The sequence below is a fragment of the Carcharhinus amblyrhynchos genome, chromosome 20 (genome assembly GCF_965287045.1).
Source record: "Carcharhinus amblyrhynchos chromosome 20, sCarAmb.v2.hapA, whole genome shotgun sequence".
Classification (NCBI taxonomy): Eukaryota; Metazoa; Chordata; class Chondrichthyes; order Carcharhiniformes; family Carcharhinidae; genus Carcharhinus; species Carcharhinus amblyrhynchos.
In genome coordinates, this window is record NC_137343.1 from 20,419,290 (window position 1) to 20,433,138 (window position 13,849).

Here is a 13,849-nt window from a genome sequence, read left to right on the forward strand (position 1 = left end):
GGGGAAGTGTTAGTTTTCTATAATTGAGTAATGGACTGAATGCCTCGGTGAAAGAGACCAGTTTTTCCATGGGTTCAAATGAAAAGATTTAAGGACAAGACTGGGACTGTATGGAATATTCAGATCTATGGATATCATGCAGATTATTAGGTGTGTAAACCTTAAATCTCATTGTTTAACATTAAGTAAGCCAGTTGTCCTGTGGATTGGGAGGCTTCAGCTTCTGCGGGGCATTTATATCATGAGGACACAACTGTGCTGAAAGAGATCAGTTTATGAATTTTGTTTGTCATTAATGATGTCCTGCATGGTGTTTTCCACCTGTCCATCAGCTATCAGTGTGCTGCTATCCATATCGCTGTGGTTGTTGTGGTCGCATAATTCAATAAAGTTACATAGAGAATTTTGTAATCCTGTGCCTTTTGCCAGTGTCATTTTTTTATTCTACTTGAGTCTAAACCCTGGTAAAATGGTAAAGCCAACATTTGACCATAGGCTGCTCTTCTCTTTGAGGGGGAGAGCTGGCTGGTGGTGATTTAACCTGAGGATCACCACAACTCAGGCGAGGGGCAAGATGGAGAAGGCGGGGAATAATCTTAGCTGGTACAGGCATTGAACCTGCACTGTTTGTGTTGCCCTGCATCACAACTCAGCCATCGAGCCAATTTGCTCAGTGGTGTCTGGTGATGTAGAGATTGCAGGAAAGTCCTGACTGGGGAAGGTTAAACCTGAATTTTCACCGGGCTCAAATGTTAGCAGATCTGTTTTTCCAGCCAGTAACTGGTCTGTATGTCTCTTCCAGATGTCATCTGAGGTCTGGACAATATAAGAGAGAGAGTCCAGTTTGCACAAGGACCGTTAAAGGAGCCTATTTCTCCCCTGTGGAATAATTCTGAGCCAAGACTCCTCGTCACTGCTGAAAGGCCTGTGTTTTGCCTTGCTTTCACTCCATTCCACTTGTGCTTGTTTTTGTTGCCGCGCTTGATTTTTGGAGATTTTAGAAGTACAAATGCAGAATGCATCTGCCTTTCCACCATGAGTAATGAAAGAAAGGTCTTGGTCATGGCATGTGTGATGTTCCAATAGTGAAGAATTTGTTGAGTGTTGGGTGAGCAGACCTTGTTCTTTTCATTGCTTTCTAAAGCACGTTTGGGGAAAGCGTTCCGCTAATCTATTAGTGGCAGGTTGATATGACATGGATGTCATGTGTTGAATGCCATTTTCTTGCAGGAAGTTCTCGAATTCCGTGAGAAAAACTGAGGCCCATTGTCACTCATGAACTGTTCTGGAAATCTACTTCTCCCAGCTTCTCAATGGTCTTCTCAGGAGAGGTAGATCTCATCACAGCAACTTGATAGTTACAAAAAAAAGTATCCTTCAAAAGATCATGCAAAATCCACATGCACACATTGCCAAATCAGGCCGCTACCATGGACACAGGGTTGCTAAGTCTGGCAGGTTTCTTACCCGAGCAAACAAATAACATGTTGTAGCTTTTTCTTTGATATCAGCATCAAGTCCTGGCCAGCAGAAATAACTTCTTGCTGTTTCCTTCATGTGTATGACTCTGCTTTGTCCCTCATGTAGCTTCTCTAGCACCTGTTTCCTCAATGGTGCCTTCATCTATTCTGTTCATCAGCACAAAATGATCAAAATGTTCAGTATAAGAGCTTCACTGCTCCACATTCTCATCAAAAGCTCCAACGATGGTGAAAACTCCTGTTATTCAAGTTTCCCATATGTGTATATCATAAACATCTTTCCAGCAGCTTCAGTCTGTCATTCGCTACAGTCAGCTCCAGAATCTTTTTTAGAGTAAAAGATACTCTATCTTTTACCGATGTCCACACTTGCCAAATAATTTTCCCTGTAGGTATCAATACGCACCTGAAAAGTTTCCCTTCGTCTGACTTTGCTTTAACTTCTCCTTCCAAGTGGTTTAGCAAGTGCATGTCTGTTATCCTCATCGCCAGTTGTGCTATGTGTTTGGAGAATGACGCTCAAGAAGACTCAATAAATGAAAGTAACTTTATTGTGATGCGTTCTCTGTCGTATCTGCTGCTTCTCTGTTTCCCACTCTAGATCGCATTGCATCGTTTCCTATCAATCATCACCACAGTAGGGCTCTACCGCGAGCCAAAAGGGACAAATATGTAACGGTCACTGAAATTGACCATTCCGACAAAGGCTGGAAAAGAAACATAATAAGCTGCAAGTTATTAAATGCTGCAACAATCCATTGCTCCAGCCTGCAATAATTCACTCCTAAGTTAAAAACAGTTTTGCTTCTGGCCTACCACTCAATGTAGTCATGAACAGATGCTAAAAGGCGGCACAATAGCACAGTGATTGGCACTGCTGCCTCACAGCACCAGGGACCCGGGTTCGATTCCTGCTTGGGTCACTGTCTGTGTCAATTTTGCACATTCTCCTCATGTCTGTGTGGGTTTTCTTCAGGTGCTGTGGTCTCCTCCCACAGTCCAAAGATGGGTGGGTTAGGTGGATTGGCCATGCTGTGTCAGGGAGACTAGTTAGGGTAAATGCATGGGGTTCTGTTAGGACATGGATGAGTTTGTGGTTGGTGCAGGCTTCATGAGCCAAATGGCCTCCTTTTACACTGTAAGATTCTATGATTCTAACAATGGAGCTAGCAGTGCAATTTACTGATGAGCAAAATGTCCTTCCTCTCAGCATTGTTGAAATGTTCAATGAATTTGTGGAACATTAGCACTAGTCTCGTCAAAACTATTTCATAAGTTTCTTGGGAGCCAGATTGAGCCTTTCAGATCTGCAGAGGTCACCAGCACCAAAACCCAGCAGTATTCCTAACAAACTGTAGTCCTCAGCACGATATTCAAATGATTGCGAAGGTCCGGTAACGTTAATAATTAGAGGCAGAATAAAGAAAGATTCGGGATCTGGCAAGCTACTTGTAAGTGTCCTGTTATCAATTCAACATCTTCTGTTTGTTTGTAAATGATTTACTTTTAGTAAAGTCCTCTCCTCATGATAAAATGACTTGATAAATTTGAGTTCTGCAGTCTCAGACACTTAAGAAAAGACCAAGTAAAGTAGTTAAATATCTAAACCGACAGATACGGGAAACACATCTGATTTTAAACTGTTTCAAAGGTACTCTTCCAGTGAAAGCATGCAGTGGAAACAGGTTTGCCCCGTGAAATCTATACACAGGGCTTTGGGATGGTGGCAGCCTTCAGAGATAGAGTCAGGATAAAATTCTGATATATCAGCCAATCACAAAATGGATTTAGGCAAAAAAGATTGTTCAGTCCACGAATCTCACCTTTCCACCAGGTCAATGTCCCAATTACAATGTCCTGAAATAAGTCCAGTGCCAGCTGCTCTTCCTGGCCCGACTGTCTTTCCCGAGAATGTCTTCTGATTGCTGATCATTGTCTGCACCAAGAAATATTTCTTTGGGCCTGTTCAAGACTTGCCCTTTACGATCTTGGAATAGTGGTGTCTTGTCCTGTTGCAATGAATAAGCCGCAAGTTTATTTATTAGTGTCACAAGTAGGTTTACATTAACACTGCAATGAAGTAACTTGGAAAATCCCCTAGTCGCCACACTCGAGCACCTGTTCAGGTACACTGAGGGAGAATTTAGCATGGTCAATGCACCTAACCAGCGCATCTTTGAGAAAAAAATAAAAACCAGAGCAAACCCATGTAGACACAGGGAGAATGTGCATTCTCCACATAGACAGTGATCCAAGCCAGGAATTGAACCTGAGTCCCTGGTGCTGTGAGGCAGCAGCACTAACCACTATGCCATAGTGCCCCCCCTACCCAGCAAGAACTTAAAAACAAATATGTTTTTAAGTTCACTTTCTCTATCCATTTAAATATCTCACTACTTCTCTTGGTCTTTTCTTAAGTGTCTGAGACTGCAGAACTCAAATTTATTAAGTCGTTTCATAATAGAAAGTAGAAACCCTACAGTGCATTCGGTCCATCAAGTTTGTACTGACCATAATCCCACCCAGGCCCTACTCATTTTACCCGCCAATCCCTCTAACCTATGTATCCCAGGCCACTAAGGAGCAGTTGTTTTTAGCATGGCCAATCAACCTAACCCGCACATCTTTGGACTGTGGGAGAAAACCGGAGTACCCAGAGGAAACCCACGCAGACACAAGGAGAATGTGCAAACTCCACACAGACAGTGACCCAAGCTGGGAATCGAACCCAGGTCCCTGGAGCTGTGAAGCAGCAGTGCTAACCACTGTGCTACCGTGCCGCCCCAGTAATGCTCTTTTGATGCCAGGGTTCAGTTTTGTTTCTCTCTTCTGCATTGCCTCAAGGGTTTGGGTGACCTCTTTATTTTGCAATGACCAGAACGGAACATAACACTCTATGTGCAGCTCACCAGAACGCCAGCCTGAGTGAGGTTTTGTATTCCATTAATATGAAAATGTAACAAAATATCCCATTTGTTTTGTTTATTGTTTATTATCTTTGTTTATTTATCCTCTCACGCTGTTGGTCATGGTGAGTGATGAGTCAACCAACAGCCCTTGATCTCTCAACATATCCGTGGGCATGCATGCATGATTTTTACTTGGAGTGTGCTATTGCCCATATTAATTCACCTAAATAGTTAGCTTCATTGATTTTCCATGTTTGAAATATTGCATGTGAATGGCCTACTCTCTCTGTGATATGACAAAAGAGCATGATCAGTCCTACAAACTTCGCTTGCCATGCATATGACATAATGGTGGTGTGGTACCTTACTTTATTAACATTGCTTTGTGCAGCTTGCAGCTTCACTTTCTGTTTGATCTCCGACTGGCCTATGTTATTGGCACCAGGCCATTGGTACTAGACCAAGGAGAAATGGACCTGCTGAAATGTAAGTGTGAGGGAAGGGATGTGCTGGTTGAGTTGTGATGCCCATCACAACATAGAAAGACAACAGAAGCTTACGAAGTACTTAACTCCTACTTTGTATAAATTGTGCTTCAATTTTCCATTGTAATTCCATTTTCATTGTATTTCTCCATCTCCATTATCTTAGACATCATACATGAAGTCTCAATGTTACATGTGTTTTTCTCAGATGTAGCAAGCAATAGATTAAAGTTCATTTATTAATCACAAGTAGACAATGAAGTTACTGTGAAAATCCCAGATTCCGGCACCTGTTCAGGTACATTGAAGAAGAACTTAGCATGGCCAATGCACCCAACCAGCATGTCTTTTGGATTGGGGAAGGAAACCCACACAGACATGAGGAGAATGTGCAACTCCACACAGACAGTGACCCAAGCTTGGAATTGAACCCAGGTTCCTGGCACTGTGAGGTTGCAATGCTAACCACTGTGCCACCATGCCACCCAGCTTGTTCTGCTATCATGGTTTTCTCTTCAATTGTTCAGCAATATTCATTGTATCGATTAACATGTGCAAATGGAATCATTGTCTGAAAAAAAATTGATAATGCTAGGTTGGGGGAATAGCATGTGGATAAAGCATGACCAGTGGGAATTCAGATCATCTAAGCGTATATTCCCTTCCCCCTCCACCAAATGAAAAGATGTGAATGTGCCTGTTCTGGTAGCTTTTACTGGAGAGTGAATGACATGGGTTGCTGTGAGATTCTGCAGACAGGGAAAATGTTACCCCTTCATTTTCCTTCCTACATTTTCTTTCCTACATTGACTCTGTCTACACTTCTCACTGCCTTGGAAAATCAGCCAGCATAATTAAGGATCCCACGCACCTCGGATATTCTGTCTTCCATCTTCTGTTGGGAAAAAGGTACAAAAATCTGAGGTCACGTACCAATCGAATACCTTGTTCCCTGCTGCCATCAGACTTTTGAATGGACCTATCTCGCATTAACTTGATCTTTCTCTACACCTTAGCTATAACTGTAACACTACATTCTGCACTCTCTCGCTTCCTTCTTTATGAATGGTATGCTTTGTCTGTATTGCACGCAAGGAACAGTTCTTTTCACTGTATGTTAATACATGTGACAATAATAAATCAAATCAAAGCAAATCGAACAAACATCTTTAAGATCAGAATAATAGCAACTCTTCTAAAGGACATTACACAATAAACCTTTGTAAGTTATGAACCTGCAGTGCAGTGCTTGTTGGTCCTCACTTGCTAGATTTATGTGGGACATCAGAAGCATATTTCTGTGGCAAAGATAAAGTGGACTCTGCAGCAATATGGAAAAGTATGTTTATATGTATGAAGGTATGTTTATATGTATGAAGGTATGTTTATATGTATGAAAATCTGCCTTTGCATGTTGCCTCTGTGTTTATTTATGTTTGTGAAAGGCTGCCTTTGCCTGTTACCTCAATAAAGCAGTGGCAAAGTGATGCCAGACACTGAAAGTAGGGAAAATGTGGACATTCTTACCTTGGCAATTTTCCTGAGACCAGAAGACTCCTTTCTCTATTTTTCCACATACTATGGATGTGGAGAATTCCTGTGCTATTTGGAAATTTTTCCACTGAACCTACAACCCAACTTTCTTCTGTTTGGGCTTGTATTTGTTTTCTAATGATTCAATCTGTGAAAATGTAGTCAGTGTTATCACTGGGGAGCCAGTTTGTGGTAGTATCACAGTACTACCAATACAGGCGCCCAGGATCTGGAGATATGGCTTCAAATCTGGTGGGATTATTAATTAGTTAATTTTATTATTCTTATTATTTTCTGGAATTAAGATGGTGTCAATAGTGGTGGACATGAAACGATCATTGATTGTTGCAAAAACCCATTCTGGTTCACCAATGTCCTCTCGACAAGGAAATCAGCCATCCTTACCTGGTCTGACCCACATGTGACTCCAGATAAGCAGCAATGTGGTTGCTTTCCTGTCCTCTGAACCAGCCTGGCAAATAACTGAGTGCAAGGACAAATAGGGATGGGGAATAAATGCTGACCTTGCCAGTGATATTCCATGAAAGAAAAAAGAAAAAGATTGATGCTGACAGTCATATGGACTCAAAACATGAACTTTATTTTCTCTCTCCACAGATGCTGTCAGACCTGCTGAGTCTTTCTAGCATTTTCTGCTTTTGTTTCAGATTACAGCATCTGCAGTATTTTAATTCAGAACAATTATTGTGTCTGAGTATTTCCCAGGTTTAACTCAACAGATTTATTTTAAATATGTGGCCTATTCCTGACGAATATTATTGAAGAGTGATGTAGATGTGATTAAAATTTGATTGTGTTTATCACTAACACAGCAAATAAAAAAAAATTATTGCACCATCCATCTGTAGAGCGACAAGTGGAAAAGGCAAATAGTTTAGAACACAGTCACGGCAATCAGATATTGAATTATCAGATAAAAAGATGGCTGCATCTATCGTAGCAAGTTGGTGAACATCCGAAATGGAAAGAACGTTCATTGGAAGCATGAGTTCTGTGTCTGACGGACATAGAATCCCTACAGTGCAGAAGGGGGCCATTCAGCCCGTCGAGTCTACACTGACCATAATACCACCCAGCCCCTATCTCTGTAACCCCATGTATTTATCATGCTAGTCTGCCTGACACTAAGTGGCAGTTTAGCATGACCAATCAACCTAATCCGCACACCTTTGGCCTGTAGGAGGAAACCGGAGCACCCGGAGGAAACCCACGCGGGCACAAGGAGAATGTGCAAACTCCACACAGATCTAAGCCAGGAATTGAACCCCTGTCCCTGGCGCTGTGAGGCAGCAGTGCTAACTACTATGCCACGCATGCCACCCTATAAATTAGATCATTTCAGCTGGGGCTAAACTACTGGGACTACACATGAATCCAGCACCCTTAAGTAAACAATAGGGAAGAATCAACCAAGATTCCTGATAATCATCCAGTAATTCCTGATGGGAAGTGACATTGTATGTGTGACTGCTAAACAATGATGCACCCCATGAGCGAATGATTCGCTATCACCAACTGTCGAAGGGCACAGCAAAGGCTTAGTCACTTGGCAGAAGTATTGATGAGATCCCGACATTCAAGAAACTGCCCCACTAGGAGTCAGGAAATTATAGAAGAGAGTGCAAAGAGCGACAAAGTTTCTGTTAGTTAGAGTTCTTGTATAACGTGAAGGCTGTGTGAAAAGCTGTGTTCAATTTGCGCAGAGTGAGGGGGTGGGCTGTCACCCAGCTTCCTGACATTCATACAGAACATTTTGACAGACAGGTTTGTCACTGGATTATGCAGAAGGCAAACATGGCAAATGTGCTGCCTCCGTGGAACTTCTTATTCTGTGTAACCACATCAGAACTGTCTGGCTAGCACAGTACACTTCCACAGCCCCGACTTGGTGTTCTGATGGGCTGCTGACATAAATCACATCATCTGGGGCTTGGTGACTAACAGTGTCGGCTTTTTGTTTGCTCGAGCTGCCTCAGAATGACACGACTGAGGTGTGTCATCTTTGGGCGCCAAAGGCTGTCCGAGGGGCACAGATGTTTCACTTCTCTGCCACCCCCAATCTCTGTACACAGGATGGCTCACAGAAAGCTATTTGACAGCCATCAAGGCAAGGGATGCAAGTACAGAAGAATAGGGCATTTTTCTATTTTGAATTCCATGCGTCAACAGAAGTAGATCTGGTAAAGTGTGCCAACTGAACAGGAACACTCCCACCTCATGCAAACAATGAACTACAGTCAAATATCCTTCATCTGCACATCCAAATACCAAACGCTTGCTTGAACGGCCATGCACTTAATTTGTATGTTAATAAAGCAATGTAGTGTTACATTGTAGGTGTAATAGATAAGAAGTAGGGTGTGTGAGAGTTGGCAAGCGCAGAAACAATCATGTTTGTAGACAAAAGCTAACCTAGGTTTAGGCTATTATAATCTAAGTAGACCTCGGCCTACTGAATGCAGAGTAGCGATATCATATCCAAAAACCAGAATATCTAAACAGCAAAATGCAGTCAGCCCCAAAGTTTTCAGATAAAGAACCTATAGAAACAAATGAAAGTCAAGTCTTCCGTGAATCACAGAATTATTACACGCAGAAGGAGGCCAACTGACTCATTGTGTCTGCACCAGCCCTCCAAATGAGGATCCTGACTTAGTTCCCTTGTCCTTTCCTCGTATCCCTGCATATTGTTTCTATTCAAGTAATCATCTAATGCCCTCTTGAATGCCTCGAATGAACCTCTCCCTCACTTCCAGACAGTGCATTTCAGACCTGAATTATTCGCTGTTGTGAGAATGTTTTTCTTCTCACATCACATTTGCTTTTATTGCAAATCACTTTCAATTTGTGCCCTCTCGTTCTTGATCATTTTATAAGTGGGAACAGTTTTCCCTATCTACTCTGTTTATCTCCCTCATGATCGCTATCAAATCTCCTCTTCGCCTTCTTCTCTCCAAGAAGAGTCCCAACTCTCCAATCTATCCTCATACTGAAGTTTCTCATCCTTGGAGCCATTCTTGTAAACCTCTTCTGCACTCTCTCCAACGTGTTCACATCTTTCCTATAGTGTGGTGGCCAGAACTGTACACAGTATTCCCACAGAGGTCTAACTAGTGCCTTGTATAAATTCAGCATAACCTCCTTGCTCTTGCACTCTATGCCCCTATTAATAAAGCCCAGGATACCATATGTTTATTAACTGCTCTCTTCACCTGTTCCACCCCTTTCCATTTATTTATGCACATATATGCCCAGGTGCCTGCACCTCTTTAGGAATTTTACTTCTGATTTTATGTTGCCTCTCCATGTTCTTCCAACCAAAATGCATCAGGTAACATCTCAAAGTGTGAGGTGTAGCACCCCATGTTCACTTACTAAATGTGGCAGATGCAGAATAAATTCCTTTGTACCCCAAAGCATGAACTTGTACAAATTTAATGAAGAACCACCAACTCCACCAGCATGACACTTTCTCATTTTTGAACATCTATTATCCCTATGGTCTCTAAGTAAGGTAGAATTTATCACAGGTTTAAGGACAATTAATGGGAGGTTTTGTACTTTTGCTTTATGTTTAATAGAGACCGGTAGGTCATCTTCAAAAACATTCACCCAAGACTCTTACAGCTGTACAAGCTAAAATGGGACTGCTGCCCCAGAGGGGAAAGGGCAGTGCAAAGCTCATTTCATTGGCCAGTTCGCTCCGAGTATCTCATAATGGTATGGGTTGAGAAAGATGCAAAGAATTTAGCAATTCAGTATAATACCATAATTGATGAAAGAATGCACTGAGGTAATGCTTCAATACTTGATAGAGCCATCTTCTCAGTCTCATGCTTGCATTGAAAAGCTTGTTAAATTCTCAAGTTAATTGAAGGCAAACTGGGTGCTAAAATCAGCTAACTGAGCCAAAAGAGTGGATGGTTTTCGCCTCCATTACGTTATTAATGAGAGGTCTTATGGTGCTGTACATAGAAGAAAGAATAAAGAATATTACAGCACAGGAACAGACCCTCCAAGCCCGCACTGACCATGCTGCCAGTCTGAATTAAAACCCCCTACCCTTTCAGGGACCATATCCCTCTATTCCCATTCTATTCATGTATTTGTCCAGATGCCACTTAAAAGTCATGGCATCTTTTTCTCTGGATCAGAAGCACCAATCTCAAAGACTTGATGGCGAGGCAGGTTTATTAATACTGTAGCCAAACAGGGTAATTATTGTAATAATTCTTGTTCACCAGTTAAGGAAAATAACAATAACAGGTTTATTTACAGGTAAAGGCAATATAAAAGCTTGCAGACTCATGGCTGCAGCTGGCTCCCAAGAAGGTTCTAGAAGAGAAAGCCCTGCATCCCAGGGTGATCCTCCACCCTTCTCTCCAATTGGTTCCCCAGTTCATGTGATCTTTACTCTGCAGATTGATTCTTAAAGGGACAATCACCACAATTATCAATCTGCAAATCCTTCAAACACACATACACCAATGGCAGGTGGTAAGCATGGAAGAGATTCCTGGTCAGCCGTGTGATGGAAGGAATGTTGGAGCCTCTATCATCATTATCCATAGCTTCAGACCACAACATGCATGTAAAAATGGTTGTAATCTCTGAGCAATTAGTAACATTGACCATAACAACCTGGTGGTTACCAGTTGGAGACAGCTCTGTGCTTTGACCATTGACAGGCCAGGTGAGATGGGAGACTGCATGGGAATAAAGGGTTGAGTTGATCTCTGCAAACTCTGCCAACCCATCAAAGGAATATGAAATCAGTCAATCACTAATTATTTCCTAAGGCGCATTGTTCTGAAAGTGAATTGTTCGATTGGACCCCATGCAATATAAATTTGATTTAAATCAGGAGTGGGACCCACAGCCAGTTTAGAAAGTGGTTGAATATGTAGATATAACATTGGGAAGAATGCCATCCTGCTGGGTTAGATCTACGATGGACAGATTCTTCTATCTGGAAATTTCCAATGTATAACCCGGATACCAAGGTGGGAATTTTTAATCTCTCCCGGGTGGGAAAATGGCTAACCTGTCCCAGACTTACAGCTGAGTCTCACTGAAAACAATAGGACTACTGTGTCAAAATGGGAGCGAATGGAAAATGAGACAGCCCGCAGGCTGCCTGTTGGGGCTAAATCTGGGGCTGGGTGAGAAGGGGTTTCAGGATAATCAGTGGTTTGCTCAGACAAGGAGAGACTACACGTTCCTTCTGGGCTTTTTATATAATAGGACCTGCATTTACTCCCATGTGTGAGGCAGTGTGTGAAAAATCAAGCATTTTGGAAATGAAATGGATGGGGAACAGAGTTGATCCCATTTCTTTTTAACTGACCAGATTTCGCCAGGTGGGTAAGTTACAATTTCCCTCACAATTCTTACTTTTTAGATGAAAGGCTGTTTTCTACACTTACTACTCTGTCTCACAATTTAGCATGTGCTAGTTGCTGGAAGTATTTAATATTACCAACAGCAAAAAAAATCAGTACTATCCCTACCCTGTTTAGGATTGAAAAGAATATTATATATTCACTCATAGGATGTGGGCATCAGTGGCTGGTTGTCCAGCCCTGAATTTCCCTTGAACTGAGTGATTTGCTAGGCCTTTGGAGACTCAACCACATTGCTCTGGGTCTGGAGTCATATGTAGGGCAGGCAAGGCAAGAATGTCAGATTTCCTTCCCAAAAGGATGTCAGTGAGCCAGATGAGTTTTTACGACAATCTTTTCATGGTCATCATTAGATGATCCTGATTTTTTAAAAATTGAATTCAAATTTAACCATCTGCTATAGTGGGATTTGAACGTAGGTCTCCAGAGCATTACCCTTGATCTCTACATTGCTGTAGAATAAATCTTGGGGCAACGTGCCTTTAAGGGGTGGCAGAACGACATCAGTCAAAGAAAAGTTATTGGCCGGATTCTTACCACCATTCACACTGGTGGGATTTTTACATCCTGCTGCAGTAAACGGAGTTTTGGCTGGGTGCCAATTTCTCCGACCTCACTGCAGCAGGAGCGTGGTGTGAATGGTAGGTAAGATCGTGTCCGTGGTCTTAGTTTCACTTTTGCTTTTGAGCAGAGCACACTGCACACTTAGCTCTGCTGGTTTCCTCAAGCTGTCTATCACTGTATATCTGTTTTCATGTGCCTGGTTTAAATAAATGAACCCACAATGTGTTTACGAGTGACTGGTGATTTTATATGATTATAAAAACATAACATGGTGTTTGGCGGTGCATGGCAGCAAGATTAAGTACAGTGATGATATGGTAAGCAGCCTTAGATTGTGCTAGATGCCATGGAATGAGACTGACCGTTTTGGTTAGAAAATTACAAAGCCACAGCATGGGAGAGTATTGTAAACTCAGCGTGCTGACTGTATGGAAAAGCTTTGAAATGCAGTGAGCCAGCGCTTAAATAAAAAGCTTTTTTTATTCATTCATGGGACATGGGCTGGCCAGCATTTATTGCCCATCCCTAGTTGCCCGAGGGCAGTTCAGAGTCAACCACATTGCTGTGGCCCTAGAGTCACATGTAGGCCAGACAAGGTAAGGACAGCAGATTTCCTTCCCTAAAGGACATTAATGAACCACTTGTGTTTTTCTGATAACCAACAATGGTTTCTTAGACATCAGTAGGTTCTTAGTTCCAGATATTTGTTTTTTATTGAATTCAAATTCCACCATCTGCTGTGGCAGGATTTGAACCTGGATCCCCAGAATATTAGTTAAGTTCCTCGATTAATAGTCTAGCAATAATGCCATGAAGCAATTGCCTCCCCATGCTGGTGAGCAGATGGATCCCTCATGGCGAGACTACACAAGTGCGTAGACTGTTAGTTCTGTGAGTGGGACAGCGCATCGAGAGGATCAGCATTACCTTAACTCAATTGGGAAGGGCAAATGCAAGTGCAGCACTACAGCTTGGACAACAATTTTGTATTCAAGATCCCACAGGAGGTATTTAATAACCAGCCAAGGTGACAAGAATCTATTTGGAACCAAGCTCCTATGCAGCCATTATACACAACTATACAATGGTTAGGCGTAACTGAGGAAAAATCAGATCTATTCCAGCTTTTCAGCCAGCATGCAATCCTATCACATTAAGGGATATATCCCAAAAGCAATCAGGAATAACATCCAGGAATGGCAATACTGTAGATAACTGTGAGCAATTAAAGACACCTCTTGACAATATTGCCATGGCAAGATTTGGGCTTACCAGCAGATTGTCTTTACACCTCACAGATTAAACAATTCTGTACATTTATATAATGGTAACTAAACATGAATATGTACTGTAAATTGTTATCTTTCTTTAGAAGAGGGGAAATATATTTCAAAAGAATATGTGAAGTTGCAATGTGCTTAAATGGGTAACAGCAGAACGTTACAAGAAGGGAA

At 42.0% G+C, this 13,849-nt stretch overlaps 1 protein-coding gene across 3 annotated transcripts in view; it reads right to left on the reverse strand.

Annotated features, from left to right (window-relative positions):
- The window catches only part of LOC145356074 (uncharacterized), a 182,349-nt gene that overhangs the window by 15,535 nt on the left and 152,965 nt on the right, over window positions 1–13,849 (reverse strand). For 2 of the 3 annotated variants that reach the window (XR_013889061.1, XR_013889062.1), the window contains exon 3: window positions 2,034–2,188. The exons of the other annotated variant lie outside the window; for it this stretch is intronic. The gene's annotated coding sequence lies outside the window, so the exon portion shown is untranslated. Of the gene's footprint in view, window positions 1–2,033; window positions 2,189–13,849 lie in introns of those variants that run through there. 3 annotated transcript variants of the gene reach the window in all.